Source organism: Rhinopithecus bieti, unplaced genomic scaffold, assembly GCF_001698545.2.
Source record: "Rhinopithecus bieti isolate Rb0 unplaced genomic scaffold, ASM169854v2 scaffold_4908, whole genome shotgun sequence".
Lineage (NCBI taxonomy): Eukaryota > Metazoa > Chordata > Mammalia > Primates > Cercopithecidae > Rhinopithecus > Rhinopithecus bieti.
The window spans coordinates 1,143,748-1,157,526 of NW_016804541.1; the positions used below are offsets into that span (position 1 = coordinate 1,143,748).

General features: G+C 39.6%; 1 long non-coding RNA gene across 2 annotated transcripts; it reads left to right on the top strand.

The window, feature by feature from the left end:
- The first annotated feature begins 6,261 nt into the window (after nt 1-6,261).
- On the top strand, nt 6,262-13,559 carry LOC108527662 (uncharacterized). 2 transcript variants are annotated; one of them, XR_001884879.1, is made up of 5 exons: nt 6,262-7,448; nt 8,619-8,689; nt 9,239-9,356; nt 11,044-11,114; nt 13,178-13,559. It is a non-coding gene; the product is annotated as an uncharacterized LOC108527662 (long non-coding RNA). The 2 variants fall into 2 exon arrangements; XR_001884880.1 differs by lacking the exon at nt 8,619-8,689.
- Nucleotides 13,560-13,779: the final 220 nt, after the last annotated feature.

Here is a 13,779-nt window from a genome sequence, read left to right on the forward strand (position 1 = left end):
TTTATTTATTTATTTATTTATTTATTTCAGTGGCTTTTGGGGTACAAGTGGTTTTTGGTCTCTAAGAAGCTCCAAACTTTTCCTCATTTTCCTTCTTCTGAGCCCTCCAAAGTCTTTCAACCTGCCACCCAATTCCAAAGTTGCTTTCATATTTTCAGGTATTTTTATAGCAATGCCCCACTCCTTGGTATCAATTTTCTGTAATAGGCTGTTCTTACATTTCTATAATATCAAAGGCTTGGTAATTTATAAAGAAAAGGTGTTTAATTGGCTCATGGTTCTGTAGGCTTTAGCATGGTGCTGACATCTGTTCAGCTTCTAGGGAGGCCTCAGGAAGCTTGCAATCATGGCAGAAGGTGAAGGGGGAGTAAATGTCACACACAGTGATAACAGGAGCCATAGAGAGAGGGGGAGGAGGTGCCACATCCTTTTTAAACAACCAGATCTTGTGAAAACTTGCCATTGTGAGGACAGCACCAAGGGGATGGCATTAAACCACTCATCAGAGATTCGTTCTCATGATCCAATCACCTCCCACCAGACCCACCTCCAACATGGGAGATTACAATTCAACATGAGGTTTAGAGGAAAGAACACCCAAACTACATCAACATCTTACTTTATGCATTCTGTATGTAGAATTTTTTTCTCTTGTATCTACTAGTTTTAATCACATATATTAACTACTATTCTCTTAGTAACCCTCATTTCTGGTGAAAAACCTAGGATTACTTAATGCTGGGAACAAGCCTGTCATAAATAGGCCTTAAAGAAACTGGCCATAAACAGGATTTCTGTGGCAATATGACATGCTCGTGATGGCTATGATGCACACTGCTAGAAGTTGTTCATTTACTGGAGCAGGGCAAGGAACACCTGGCCTGCCCAGACCAGACAACTGCTCAAACCACAAACAATAGCAGGAGTGGCCTGTGCCTTAACAACATGTTTTTGCTGCTGATAATCAGCCAGAGCCTGTTTCTCTACTCCTTGCTAAGAATGCTTTGTTTCCCATAAGGAATGCTTTTAGCTAATCTATAACCTATAGAAACAATGCTTATCACTGGCTTGCTGTCAATAAGTATGTGGGTCAAACTCTGTTCATGCATGACTGTCAGCTCTGAAGGCTGTCAGCCCACTGATCCCACTTTGCTCTCTGTTTCTGTGTCTTTGTCTTCAATTCCTTAGCGCCGCTAGGTTGGGGTTTCCATGACCAAGCTGGTCTTGGTAACTTAATATAACGTTGTGGCTTCTTTGCTCCAGTAGTTCAGCAAGTGGGAGGAAGTGGCATCCAGTGGCTTTTTCACTTCCATAGTTTGGTGAGCAGGAGGGAGTGTTACACCTTGTTTACTTGCACCGTCTGCAGCTCAGCGAGCCAGCCAGGAGTGTCACAACTCTTTCACTCCTGTAATTCAGTGAGCAGGAGGGAGTGGCACCCTATGGCTTCTTCTCACCAGTTGTTCTGCAAGCAGGAGGGAGGGTTATAGCTCTTTTTTACTCCTGTTGCCTGCAGCTTAGCAAGTTCTGGGTTCCAGGAAGAATAAGGTATGCAGACACTGGAGAGTGAGTAAGGCAGAGAAGAATTTTATTGAGCTACAGAAGGAAAGCTGTCAGCTGTCAGAGGGGACCAGGAAAGCAGGTAGCTGTTTATGAGGCTGAGTCTGGGGTTTTTATGGGCTTAGAATGGGGGAATGAATGCATGCTGATTGGTCCACAAGTGGGCTTGGAGAGAGCACCATTTGATTGGTTAAAAGGCATCATCCAGAAGGAACCAATTGAGAGAGAGTGTGTAAGATGGGGATAGAAGTTTTCACTCCAGTCATGGACTCTATCCAGAACTAGCAGCTCGGTCCTCAGGTTGAAGGTTGAGCCCTACCAGCGACCCATCCCTGTCTGCCTAGGAATTTGTCTGTCTCCTGTTGTTATCAATAACATGACTTTAAAAATTTATTTACTGAAGAGACTAGTTTTATTTAACAAAGATCACTGAAGTCATGTGAACTAAATGGCATTTGAGCTAGCTTCTATTTTCCTGAGAAAATATTTCATTTAAGCACTTATTTTTCTTTAAGCCAATTGATTAGAGCTCTTTCACATAATTTGGTAGTGAAATATATCTACATGACACATAGAAATATATAGACATGGCCAGGCATGGTGGCTCAGCACTTTGGGAAGCTGAGGCAGGCAGATCACTTGAGGTCAGGAGTTCGAGACCAGCCTGATCAACATGGAGAAACCCCATCTCTACTAAAAAAATACAAAATTAGCCAGGTGTGGAGGTGCATGCCTGTAATCCCAGCTACTCAGGAGGCTGAACCAGGAGAATCACTTGAACCTGGGAGGCAGAGGTTATGGTGAGCTGAGATTGTACCATTGCACTCCAGCCCTGGGCAACAAGAGTGATACTCTGTCTCAAAAAACAAAAAAACAAACAAACAAAAAATATAGACATACAAACACACAGACAGAAGCAGATCTTACAGATATATAAGCTTCTGCATTTGCAGTTTTCAAAGCTTCTCCCCTACTTTAAGACTATTAATCCCCTGAATACCTGTTATATACCCTAAACAACTGTTAGCTATACAACTCTAAATTTGCATCTCCAAAGACATGACTTAGGTGAAACGGGTAGAAAAGGTATGTCTCAAAGGCACAAACTTAGATCTAAACAAAGATAAGATTTAGTATATAAACTTTAGGCCTTTGTCTTCCCCATAGTTAAAGTGCCTAGTGGTTTAGGTGCAGAGACAGAGATGCCCTTACAAATGGAAGTTTCCTTTAAAGATATACATTTCTTTTTACAAAGAGTTTCACAAGACTAATTTAGTTTGGGAGGTGGGTTTTTTTTTTTTTTTAAACTTGTCTCTTAATTCTAGAGCCAGATTACTGGCTTTAGGGTAGAGCCCTTTAAGAAACAGGGCTAATGGGAGCAGTGACTCACACCTGTAATCTCAGGACTTTGAAAGGCCCAGGTGGGAGGATTGCTTGAGGACAAGAGTTTGAGACTGGCCTGGGCAACATAATGAGATCCCATTTTACAAAAATCAAAATAAAAGAAAGTAAGCGGTTTTTAGAACTAAACCATGCTTTTCTTATCCAAACACAAAGAACCAAGTAGTCCCCTGTAATAATAACTATTTCCTGTAAACAACACTGCTAATGTTAGCCACCTCTAACACTATAAACAGTTGCTCATAACTTCTAGCCATCACATACACCAAGGTCTAGTCCTCTCACAGTACCAGGTAATCTCTGGTAACCCTAAAAGCCAAGGGGACCAAGTAGCACGATACAAAAGAGGGCAGTGTTTTAGACCCGGGAGGAACTTTCCCATGATTCTTGAAACACCTCAAGGAAAGCAGAAGACTCCCAAATAGGGAGTTAAAAAGGACAAATGCATTACATAATGATAAAGGGTTCAACTCAACAAGAATATTTAACTATCTTAAATACATGCACACACCTAACATTAGAGCACCCAGATTTATGAAACAATTACTCCTAAACCTAAGAAAATAGACAGCCACACAATAATAGTGAAGGATTTCAACACCCCACCCCACTGACAGCAATAGAAAGATCATCAAAGTGGAAAACTAACAAATTCTGGGCTTAAATTGGACATTTGACCAATTGGACCTAACAGACAACTACAGAATACTCCACCCAACAACCACAGAATATACATTTTTCTCATCTGCACATGGAACATACTCTAAGATCGACCACAGCCTTGGTTATAAAGCAAGTCTTTATAAAGAAAAGTCAAATTACCTCTCTTCACTGACAATATGGTTCTATGTCTAGAAAACTCTAAAGGTTTCACCAAAAGACTCCTAGTCCTGACAAATGACTTCAGGAAAGTCTCACAATACAAAATCAATGTCCAAAAATTGGTAGCATTTCTATATACCAGTAATGTTCAAGTTGAGAACCAAATCAAGAATGCAATTCCATTTACAGTAGACACACACACACACACAAATACTTAGGAATATGTCTAACCAAGGAGGTGAAAGATTTCAAGGAGAACTAACTACAAAAAACTGATGAAAGAAATCATACATGACACAAACCAATGGAAAAAGCATTCATTCCGTGCTCATGGGTTGGAAGAATCAATCTCATTAAAATGTCCACTCTGCTTAAAACAATCTACAGATTCAATGCAATTCCTATCAAATTACCAGTATCATTTTTCACAGAATTAGAAAAAAACTATTCTAAAATTCATATAAAACAAAAAAAGAACCTGAATAGCTGAACCAATCCTATGCAAAAAGAACAAAGCTGGAAGCATCACATTATTGACTTCAAACTATACTACAAGGCTGCAGTAACCAAAACAGCAGGGTTAGAGGTGCAAAACAGACAATGGAACAAACTAGAAAACCCAGAAATAAAGCCGCACACCTACAACCAACTAGTCTTTTACAAAATTGACAAAAAGAAACAACTGGGAAGGGACATTCTATTCAATAAATGGTGTTGCGATACCTGGCTAACCATATGCAGAAGAATAAAACTGGACTCGCCATATACAAAAATTAACTCAAGATGAACTAAAGCCTTAAATGTTAAGACCTCAAACTATAAAAATCCTAGAAGAAAACTCTTCTGGACATTGGGCTAGGCAAAGAATTTCTGACTAAGACCTCAAAAGCATACACAAAAAAACAACAAAAACAAAAATTGACAAGTGAGACCTAATTAAACTAAAGAGCTTGTGCACAGCAAAATAAACTATCAACAGAGTAAACAGACAACCTACAGAAAGGGAGAAAATGTTTGCAATCTATGCATCCAACGAAGGACTCATATCCGGAATCTATAAATAACTGAACAAGAAAAAACAAATAACCATTCTGGGTGTGGTGGCTCACACCTGTAATTCCAGCACTTTGGGAGGCTGAGGCAGGGGTATCACTTGAGGTCAGGAGTTTGAAACATGCCTGACCAACATGGCAAAATTCTGTCTCTACTAAAAATACAAACAATAAAAAAAAATTAGCCAGATGTGGCGTGTGCTGTAGTCCCAGCTACTCTGAGATTGTACCACTGCACTCCAGCCTTGGCGACAGAGCAGGACTCTGTCTCAAAAACAAACAAACGAAACCAAATAACACCATTTAAAAGTGGGCAAAGAACATGAACAGACATTTCTCAAAAGAAGATATACAAATGGCCAGCCAACCTATAAAGAAATGCCCATCGATAATCATCAGAAAATGCAAATAAAAAAACCACAATGAGATATCACCTTACAGCAGTCAGAATGGCTATGATAAAGTCAAAAAAATCGCAGGTGTTAGTGAGGTTTCCTTCCTGACTGAAATATATGCGTATTTACCATCCACCATTTGGATATGTCTTCATCCTCCTGCCAGACCCAGCTAATTGGCTAATTGCATCCACCTGCACTGTCGAGGCAGTGAAGAGTGAATGATCTCTAACCTACTTTTCTCCCTGGTCTTTTGGTGAGCAGGGGAAGCTTATACACTATTGGTGGGAATGTAAATTAGTTCAGCTTCTGTGGAAAGCAGTTTGGAAATTTCTTAAAGCACTAAAAATAGAACTACCATTCAACCCAGCAATCCCATCACTGGATATATACCTAAAGGAAAAGAAATCATTCTACAAAAGACACCTGTACCCATTGGTTTATCGCAGCAGTATTCACAGTAGGAAAGACATGGAATCAACCTAAGTGCCCATCAACAGTGGACTGGATAAAGGAAATGTGGTACCTATGTACCACGGAATACCACACAGCCATAAAAAGAATGAAATGATGTCCTTTGCAGCAACATGGATGCAGCTGAAAGCCATTATCCTAAGTAAATTAACACAGAAAAAGAAAATCACATACTGCATTTTCTCATAAGTGGGAACTAAACATTGAGTACACATGGACGGAAAGATGGGAACAGTAGACACTGGGGACTTCAAAGGGGGGAAGAGAAGGAGAGGGGAAGGGTTTTAAAAAATAGGCCGGGCACGGTGGCTCATGCCTGTAATCCCAGCACTTTGGGAGGCCGAGGTGGGTGGATTGCCTGAGGTCAGGAGTTCGAGACCAGCCTGGCCAACATGGTGAAACCCCCATCTCTACTAAAAGTACAAAAATTAGCTGGGTGTGGTGGTTGGCGCCTGTAATCCCAGCTACTTGAGAGGCTGAGGCAGGAGAATCACTTGAACCCAGGAGGTAGAGGTGGCAGTGAGCCGAGATCGCACCACTGCACTCCAGCCTGGGCAAAAGAGTGAGACTCCATCTCAAAACAAAAACAAAACAAAACAAAACAAAACAACCCTACATATTAGGTACTATGTTCACTAGTTGGGTGAAAATGTCAATAGAAGCCCAACCCTCAACATCATGCAATATATCCATGTGACTCATCTGCACATGAACACCCTGAATCTAAACTAAAAGTAAAAAAATGCCCTGGTCACATAGCAGATATGCTGACATTTCTACCATCAGACCAAGTGTTTTCACTGTCATATACTGCATGTTAAATCACTGCAGTGAAATTTTGTGGTTTTTTATGTAAATATTTGTGCGTGGAAAGAGTCCATAGCTTTCACTAGCCTCCTAAATGGGGTTCATGATGCTAAAGAGTTGAAAGCCAGTACTTCAGAGCTGAAAAGTTGGATTCAATGATGGGAATAGATTGATTGCTTCCAAAAGGTTTCTCTTAATATGTCTGAATAGCAATTGCTGTGCTTCTTTGTATAGTGAAATTCTTAATGTGGCCTGATAGCTGTACATAATATTTGAGATTGGAATGAAAATATTGGACATATGTTCCTGGGTAGCCATTAGATTATCTAATTGCTATTAGTGTTAAGGTGGGCATAAAGCAAATTATTAACTGCATGGGCCTAAGAAAGTCACCTTATCTCATGGGATCTTTTACCTCATTTGTAAGACATTTATAAAAGGAGGAATGTGACCTTGAAGATTTCCAGAACTCCTAGTTTAGATTCTCTGGAAAAGTCAGATCAAAACTGGACTTGGATGGAGCCCTTTTGTGGCAGAAACGAACCAGGCTTTGCGTAGAAGGAAAAAGATGGAGTGTCCAAATGAGGAAGAGGCCCAGAGGATCCAAGAAGCCTCTTCCTCCATAAATGGGAAACACAGGCCTGCTGTGGCAAAGAGCCAGCGTAATCAGGTCGGGATGAGGGCTACTGGGCCACTTTTTAACATCCAGGACCCTGAGGGAACAGAGACTCAACCTCTGCATTTCACCCTGGAACTGACTTGCCAGAACACAAGTTGTCCCTCAGTGAGTGAACTGAGGGACACTAACTCACTAAGTTAGTGTCTGCACTAAGAACTTCTGATTCCCATAGGAGAAAATGCTTTGGGTCTTCCCACTTCCCACATCAGCTGGCTTGGCTGCGTCTGGAAAACGCTGCTCTCCAAATGCCTCAAGGCACAAGTAAGTCCTAGGGTGAAGCTGTTTGGAGGGGTAAGAGAACCGCTTATCTGTACTTTAGGATAGATTGGAATCCCACCCCACACCAGTCACTTTCAGCATAAAAAATTTTAAACCACTATTGATACTTATTATAAACTATTTTTTACAGTAGAGTTGAGTATTTGTGTCATTGTGGTTTAAATTTTCAATTTCCTAAATGAATAGTGATGTTGAGCATCTTTTCTTCTGCTTATTTGCCATTCATATATTTTCTTGGGCAAAATGTCAGATCAAATCTGTTGTCTTTCCCCTTTGTAAAATTGAGTTTGAGTTCTTTTAAAAATATTCTAGATACAAGCCCTTTATCAAATATATCATATGCAAATATTTCCTCCCAGCATATGGCCTGCCTTTAATTAACAGTGTATTTTAAGGAGCAGAAATTTTTAATTTTTATGAAGTCCAGTCTATCAATTTGTTCTTTTATGGATTGCATTTTTGGTGTAGTATTTTAAAAAATCTTTGCCTAACTCAAGATCACAAAGGCTTTCTTATGTTTTCTTCTAGAAATTTTGGAGTTTTTTTTTTTTTTTGCCAGACGGAGTTTCACTCTTGTTGCCCAGACTGGAGTGCAATGACACGATCTCGGCTCACCACAACCTCCACCTCCCAGGTTCAAGCGATTCTCTTGCCTCAGCCTCCTGAGTAGCTGGGATTACAGGCATGTGCCACCACACCCAGCTAATTTTTTTGTATTTTTAGTAGAGACAGAGTTTTACCGTGTTGGCCAGGCTGATCTTGAACTCCTGACCTCAGGTGATCCACCTGCCTTGGCGTCCCAAAGTGCTGGGATTACAGGTGTGAGCCACCGCACCCGACCTCTCCTAGTTTTATAGTTTTAGATTTTATATTTAGCTCGATGATCCATTTTGAGTTCATTTTTGTGTATGGTATCAAGATTTGTAAAGGGCACTTCAGGTATGGCTCAAAGTTCATTTTTTGTACATGGATATCCAATTGTTCCAACATTATTTGTTAAGAAGACCATTGTTTCTCCACTGAATTGCTTTTGCAACTATGTCAAAGATCATTTGTCCATACATGTGTGGTTTTTTTTTCCTGGATTATCTATTGTGTTCCATTGATGTAATTGTTGATCTTTATGCCAACATCATGCTGTCTTTACTATAGAGAGACAAGAAAAAGGCAAGAAAAGTCATAAAATCAGGTGACTTTTATTCATCTTCTGACTTATTTTTAAGGTAATTATGACTATTCTATGTCCTTTGTATTTTCCTATGAATTTTAGAATAAGCTTGTCCATTTCTCCAAAAGCGCTTGCTGGGATTTTGATTAGGATTGCACTGAATTTGTAGCTCAATTTAGGCAAATTGCTATCTTAACAATACTGAGTCTTTTGAACCATGAGCCGTGGAATAGCTCTCCATTTAGTTTGGTTTTCTTTTACTTCTCTCAACAATGTAGTTTTCAGTTACAGATCTTGCATATCTTTTGTCAGGTACAAAACATCTTTGTCTTAGGATAGTAAGTAGTTTATATTTTTTTAATGCTGTTGTAATGGTATTGTTTTTAAAATTTCAATTTCTGGGCAATTGTTAATATTTGCCAATTCAGTTGATTTTTGTATACTGGCCTGCATTATGCAAATTTGCTAAATTCCTTAATGTTAGCAGCTTTTTTGAAGACTCTATGACATTTTCTACACAGCTAATCCTGTTGTTTGTGAATAAAGATAGTTTTATCTGCTTTCCAATCTAGATGACTTTTCTTTTATAATTTTATTTTTATAGATTTGGAGGGTACAAGTATGGTACAAGTATGATTTTGTTACATAGATATATTACTTAGTGGCGAAGTCTGGGCTTGGAGCGTACCCATCACCGGAATAATATACACTACACTCAATAGGTAATTGTTCATCTCCCTACCTCCTTTCCACCTTTTGGAGTCTCCAATGTCTATTATTTCATTCTGCATGTCTGCGTCTATCATTTAGCTCCCATTTATAAGTGAGAATATATAATTTAGAAACTATGTTTTCAAGTTACTTCACTTGGGTTAATGGGCTCCAATTCTATCCAGGTTGCCGCAAAAGGCATTATTTCACTGTTTTTTTTATGGCTGAGTAGCATTCCAAGGGATACATAAAAATATATCACATTTTCTTTCTTTTCTTTTCTTTTTTCTTTTTTTCTTTTTTTCTTTTTTAGATGGAGTCTCACAGTGTCACCCAGGTTGAAGTGCAGTGGCACGATCTAGGCTCACTGCAACCTCTGCCTCCTGGGTTCAAGTGATTCTCCTGCCTCAGCCTCCCAAGTAATTCTGATTGCAGGCATCTGCCACCATGCCCAGCTAATTTTTTGTACTTTTAGTAGAGATGGGGTTTCACCATATTGCCCAGGCTGGTCTTAAACTCCTGAACTCGTGATTCATCCGCCTCAGCCTCTCAAAGTGCTGGGATTACAGGTGTGAGACACGATGCCTAGCCACCAAATTTTTTAAATCCAGTTGTCCACTGATGGACACGTAGGACACTTCCATGACTTTGCTATTGTGAATTGGGCTGTGATAAACATATGAGTGTGGGTGTCTTTTTGGTATAATGTAGATGACTTTTCTTTTGCTTGCCTTATTGCACTGGTTAGAATCTTCAGTATAGTGTTGAATTGAAATGGTGAAAGCAAACATTTTACTTCTTCCTGAACTTACAGGGAAATCATTCAGTTTTTAATAATTAAAAATGATATAAGATATAGGTTTTTTGTAGATGTCTTTTATCAGGTTAAGATAGTTCTCTTACTAGTTTGCTGGAGAGTTTTAGTCAGGGATGGATATTGAATTTTGTCATTATCAAATGCTTTTTCTGCATCCTTGGAGATGATTGTGTTGTCTGAAGAAACAAGCTAGCCTTGTGGACTACAGAAAATGGGAACAGAGGTTAAATTATTTATAATAATACCCTTAACTTATGATTCTCCAGAATAGGGGTCAGCAAAATTTTTCCATAGGACATATTTTTTGTAGTAAATATTTCAGATAATATTTTTGGCTTTGCAGGCCACATATAGTATCTGTCACTTATTCTCCTTTGTTTTGTTTATTTTTTAACTATACCTTTAACAATTTTTTGAAAAACTATTCTTAGCTCACATTCAAAAATTTAGGTCTGGCCACCTGAGGTGAAAGTGTCTTTTACATTTTTAAAGAGTTGGTTTTATAGTTGAAAAAAAGAAGCAATATGTAGCCAGCAAAGCCTAAAATATCTACGATCTGGCTCTTTATAGAAAAAGTTTACCAACTCTCTGTTCTAAAATATTGTCACAAAATACTTTGAAAGTAATATTAACATTTTCATATTTTTCAAGAGCAATTCAGTGGAGAAACAATGGTTTTCTGCATATGGGCTGGATTAAATTAAGCCAAGGTATAAGTCAGATAATCAGGGGCAACCTTTTCTCATCTGTGGTACTAGTCTCCAAACTGGGAAATTTTTAAACGAGGGTGTGATTATTAAAAGCATGAAATGTGAAGAAGCAGCTGAGTCTCTCAATTCATTAGTTTGAAATTAATTGATGGTAACCCTTTGATTTCTCAGAGACTGAAAAACTTGGCTCCTTGGTTTAGAAGCAGTACTGACTGAAACTTAGATCTTTGGAAATACACAAGGTATAGTTTTGACTTAAGTTTTTAAACCAACACTTATATAGCAGTAATGATATCCCAGGCATTATTCTAAGGGTTTTATGCTCTGGGCCTGTCTCCTGTTCTATAAAAAGAGGATGACAATGATACTAATAATAGCCCTGTCATAAGGTTGCTGAGGGGATTACATGTGGCTAACTTGTAATGCATATATGTAATAAATGTGGTTAACTTGTCAGGCAGTGGTGGGGCCAGAATCTGGCTCCGAACTCAGTACCATGCTGTTTCTCCACATTCAGTGCCCCTTTCTCAGCTTCTGCCCTTTCCCTCTGGTCTTCCTCCCCAAGTCTTTTAATGGTCCACAAATACTGATAGAGGTGAGATGTAACCAAAAAGTCCCATTTGACTCCCTTGTTAGTGAACTACAAGATTGATAGCACTTGTAAAGCAACATTCAATTTGAATTTGTGGTACGGAATAATGTTTGATCAGTGTTCTTTTAAATATTAGTGTCTCTTCAAGAATTCAAAACCTCATGAGTGAGGAGGGCCCGAATGTTTTAGAGAAAGACAGAGGAAGACACAGAGACCGTGAGACAAGAATATAAAACTAAAGAAACTAAGAGTGGGCTGGGCGTGGTGGCTCACACCTGTAATCCTAGCACTTTGGGAGGCTGAGGCGGGTGGATTGCCTGAGCTCAAGAGTTTGAGACCAGCCTAGGTAACCTGGTGAAACTCCATCTCTACTAAAAATACAGAAGATTACCCGGGCATGGAGGTGTGTACCTGTAATCCCATCTACTCAGGAGGCTGAGGCAGGAAGATTGCTAGAACCCAGGAGGCAGAGGTTGCAGTGATCTGAGATCACGACACTGCACTCCAGCCTGGGCGACAGAGCGAGACTCTGTCTCTTAAAAAGCAAAACAAAACGGGACAAAAAAAAAAAAAAAAAGAACAGAAAAAAAAGAAACTGAGAGTGAAGAAAGCTCTACTCTTTTATTTTCCTCTGACCTGAAAACAAACTTGAAATTTGGAAGTAGCCAAAGAACTTTCCATAGTTTAGATTCATTTGAATCCATTTTAAGCAGTTTGTGTTTTTTCCATATGAACCTCTCTAGGTAACCATTGACTGCATATTAATTATGACACTGACTACTTTTAAAGGTCAAGAAACAAAAAACCAAAATCAAAACATGTCATTCAGGGTAAACTACCTCCCCACATTCATTGCCCCTAATGTGCACATCACCTGAGACGCTTGATTTTCTTCCTGGGAAATGGGCAGGGGACCCATCTGTCCAATGCTTAGTGCCACACGGATCCATACCACTGAGTTACTCCTGTGGCTCGTTCCTGTGCACCACTCTGGACCGGGCCTGATTTTATTCTCCCACAGACTCATGGTTCTTGTTTTCCCCACTCTTTATAAATGCAGTGCGTTCTTGTCAAGCCCTTATTTGTATGGCTTTACTTAATATACTAGCATTTGACATATAAGATCACTGGGAGAAACTACGCAGTTATCAGGCTACAGCCTTTTCACTTTTTCTTGGGCTTTCAGAGAACTCATGCAATGTAACCTACCAAGTGTCTAAAGCTTTTACCACACTTGTCCTTTTCCAGGTACCCAGGCTCTGAAATGGCAACTCATAATACACTAACTCCACTTAAAAGTTCCATCCCTGATGTCTTTAGTATTGATCACTCAAATTTGTTGTCTAAAGTAGCTTTAGTTCTCTCTCTTACGTTACTTCTTGAGGGCAGAATAGAGAGGTTCTACTATAAAAGTAATACATCTTCATTTTAGTAAAACCAGAAAATTCAGATCAGCAAATAAAGAAATATTAGAATCACCTCTAATCCCGATCATGCAGAGTTAACTTGCTGGTGTCATTTTCATAGATATTTTCATACTGTTTACCCACATAGAGTTTTTTTTTTTTTCAAAATTAGATACTTAGTAAAATACTGTCTTGTAACCTTTTCTTTTAATTTTTCCGAGTTTCTAATCTTCTACGACATTGATTTTAATGATTTTATTACAGAGGTGTGTTTTACATTATTTAACCAATCTACTGTTGTCCACAGGTCCCATTCCAGGAGGCTTTTCATACAGAAGATGAGTGGACACCAACTAGAGACACTGGAGCAAGGGCCCCACAGTGTGACATTTGGTTGTCTCTTGATGGGGGAGGGAAAGTGTGCTTTTGGGTACAAGTACGGGATCGGTGGATCCTATCGTGGAGGATATTGCTTCTTGACCTTTTGGCTAAGATCAAGTGTAGTATCATGAGGAGGCTTCTTTGAAATTGTGGATTTCCACTTATGTAACCAGTGGTGCCATTATATGCCTAGCACCAAGGTATGTAAATGTTGTATTAAAACCTTGAGGTGGCCGGGCGTGGTGACTCACGCCTGCAATCCCAGCACTTTGGGAGACCGAAGGCGGGCGGATCACGAGGTCAGGAGTTCTTGAACAGGTCACCAGCCTGACCAACATGGTGAAACCCTGTCTCTACTAAAAATACAAAAATTAGCTGGGCGTGGTGGTATGCGCCTGTAATCCCAGCTACTCGGAAGGCTGAGGCAGGAGAATCGCTTAAACCTGGGAGGTGGAGGCTGCAGTGAGCTGAGATTGCACCACTGCACTCCAGCCTAGGCGACAGGTGAGACTCTGTCTCAAAACGACA